The following is a 3497-nucleotide window of genomic DNA, read 5'->3' as shown; positions in this document are numbered from 1 at the left end:
CTCATTTCGTTCCTTATTATTTTATGCAAGTCTTATTATCCATGTTTTCTAAGATCATTGAACTGTCACATACCACAACTTGCTCATCCATTCCCTGACTAGCATCCCCTCAATTTCCAGTTCTTTGTTACCACAAAAAGATCTGCTATAATTAATTTAGAACAATAGATTCTTTTCCTTTCCTTCCTAATTATCTTTGGAAAAAAAACCTCAGAGTATGTCTAGGTCAAAGAGTATACAAAATTTTATGACTCTTTAGGTGTAATTTTAGATTACTCTCCAAAAAGGTTGAAACAATTCACAATTCCATTAAAAATAAATTAGTGTTCTATTTATTTTCTATATTCTTGCCAACATTTGTTGCTTTCCCCTTCAATAATTCTAGACAATCTGATAGGTGTAAAATAATATCTCATTTTTTGCTATTGGTTTTAATTTGCATTTATTTAATCAATAATGATTTAAAGCAATTTTAATAGGACTAAATTACTTTGTTTTTTCATCAGAAAACTGCTTGTTCATATCTTTTGACCATGTGTCAATTGAGGAGGTAGGTGCTAGTATTATTTCCATATTATAGATGAGAGATTGAGGCTGCTGTTAAGTGACTTGATCAGGATCATACAACTAGTAAGGGGCTGATGTAGGATCTGAACTCAGAGCTTCCTGATACACTATGCATTGCATTCCCTGGCTTGAGAATTTGTCTTAAAAAATTGAGCTATTTTAGAAGTTCATAGTATTCCACAGAATCATATAGCAAAGATACCTCCCTGAATTTAATGTGAGTCTCAGATTTTTTGTTTTAACAGATATGAAGTTGATGGAATTAATTGTTTCTTCTGATTGGGCTCTAATATTGTCTGACTTAAACCTTCTTTCAGCATTTTAGTATTACTAAAGTATATCAATGCTGAGTCATGAATAAGTTGATCTGTTCCATCTATTAAGTACTTAGAAAAATAGAATTATTACTCATTTACACAAAAGGACTTATATGTATACACAACCCTAGGATGTAAAATATATTTAGATCTTGGAAAGAACTCATGCACATATTTTTTCACTTTATAGGCATGGAGAAATGGAGCAGAAGGTTTTCTTCCAAAGATAATAACATTTCAGGTAGCATGCTTTTAAAGACTGATATATTTTAGCTTGATTTTTAAAAAAAACTTTAAATATTCAATATTTGAGAATTTTTCCTCTTCTTTTCCCTTCTTTCCCCACTATTGGCTTTAGGTCCCTGTGTACATAAGAGGGGGAAAAAAGAGCATCATCTGATATATTTGATATCAGTCACCATCAGAAGCAGGATTCTGGACCTCACAGTTTGATGGGCTGGACTTTTACCATCTTTTGCTCTCAGGCTCTTTTGTATTTTTAACTTTAGTGTTCAATATTCAGAGACCTCCTCTGTGTGTGTGTGGTCCTCAACTGTTCATGAGGAGATGAGGTACATCTTGCATTTTGGTCACTATTTTTGCCAACAACTAAGCTGAAGTATTGGCAACCAATGGGTGCCCAGAACAGGTGTAATTTCTGATTACTTTAGAAAAGAAGTCATTGAAAACTTGTCAATATTGTGGGCACACGCTGACTTTGAAGGATACCTCGACCCATGCTGAGTTAAAGTTGCTTATTTTGAAAACAGGCAATGGTGTTTATCAAAGCCTGCTCCATGCAGAGGCCCACAATGGAATGTTAGATGTGTGCTAAGGATAAGAGGCGAGTTTTCTCAAGAGCCTTTAAGAGATCAACACAAAATATCCAAAGGTACTACCAGAAGTTAAATGCAAGAGTAAAAGCAGGATGAGTTTGTATCTCTATGCTAGCAACAAAAATACATGTTATGGTTAAATACGAACATATTAGGGGTATACTTTAGAATGTCATAGATGATGGGCTAGTTTTATAAATGACTCATTGTGTCATGAATTCATTGAAAAAATTTATTTTGACAAAATACTTTTCCAGAACAATAGCATCTACATTTCCACATGCAGCACATATCCCAGAACTGAGGGAAGGAGGGGTGAGAGTGGGGGTGGGAGTGATCTTTCCTTCTTAGCCCTTCATACCTCTCAGGAACATGCATATTCCCTAAGGTTTGGAGATAACCCTCCAAAATATTAGCTGAAAGCTTCCTCAGAAAGCAAATCTTTCCCACATCCTTCCCTGCAGTTCCTCTTTAAGAGATGTCAGCATGGCTGAAAGAATGAAGTGGCTCCACATTGTTTGTCTGAACTCTTATGTGCTTAACATTTCCATAACAAAAGTGCCACTCGACTTCTTCCCAACTAATGCAACTCGAGGGCTCTTGTCCCCCTTTAATAAAACATTGTTGAAATCATTTATTTAGAGCCCTTGGTTACTAGTGGGAGAATGACCATCTTTGTGCCAAAATATAGTGTATACAGTTCACTATTTTGTAGTAGATCATTCTGCTAGTTAAGAAATTGATTAAATAGATGCCCCAGAAAGTGTTTATGCTAATGGTGAATTACTTAAGTCACTCAGAGAGTCAAACACAAACCTTTTCAACTGTCCACCACAGGCAAATGTCTCAAGTAAAATACAGTAACTTTCAAAACCCACTCCTCAGTTGGACAAAGGAGAAAACCAGATGCAGGAAAAAGCCACTTTCTGACTATGAGTTATTTAGCTCATGAACATCTCCCAGTTGTACTTGGGTTAGATGAAGGAAGATTGGAATGGATTCTTTTAAGTGTCTTATCCTTGTGAAAGAATGAAAATAAAGAATGATTTTTCTCTCTCTTTTACATGTTTTGGAAATAAACTCATGAAGATAAGTTAATGATCTTCTAAAATGAACCCAAAGTAGAAATTGCCATGGTTTTACTATGTTCCCAGTATTGTGACACATACAGTTCCTAGTGTCCTTTGCAATTTCCCTGAAATATTTATTTTTTGAGCATATGCACAATAAAATTGAAAATTTTCACTTGGGTGATTCCTCTGGTGATTGCCAGTGATATTACTTCTTACCTGCCTTTATAGGTTTATCTTCTGTTAGTATGAGCTACAGTTTATATTAAAATGTTTTCCTACACAGAAGTGGAAGACCCCATTCCATACATACTAAGTGGTTTAAAAGGCCATGGGCAAGCTCAAGGATGTACCAGTTGTTAATGTAAGAATTCATTTGACTAGTCCTATGTTTCCACCTTACATATGTGCACTGCCTGTGTACATTGCTACATATTGTTAAAAATAAACAGAGACCTTATGTTATGTCCATTGTGATTATATACAAAAGCTTTGCTGTGTTCTTGGGTGATCAGTGAAGCTTGAATCTCCTTCTATTTACTGTATGGTCACTGTCAGTTCAATGAACTGCCTCCTTGTTCTCCACCATTGTCCCACACTCCCTTAAACATTTGTCACTGAGGTGCCTCCAAAGACAAATAAACTGTCACTGAGAATTCAAACCTGGTAAGTGGGAAAATTAAAAAAAAAAAAAAAAAAGGCAACAA

This window comes from Antechinus flavipes, chromosome 1 (assembly GCF_016432865.1).
Source record: "Antechinus flavipes isolate AdamAnt ecotype Samford, QLD, Australia chromosome 1, AdamAnt_v2, whole genome shotgun sequence".
Lineage (NCBI taxonomy): Eukaryota > Metazoa > Chordata > Mammalia > Dasyuromorphia > Dasyuridae > Antechinus > Antechinus flavipes.
The sequence above is the reverse complement of the archived record's forward strand: the minus strand, read 5'-3'. Positions refer to the sequence as shown.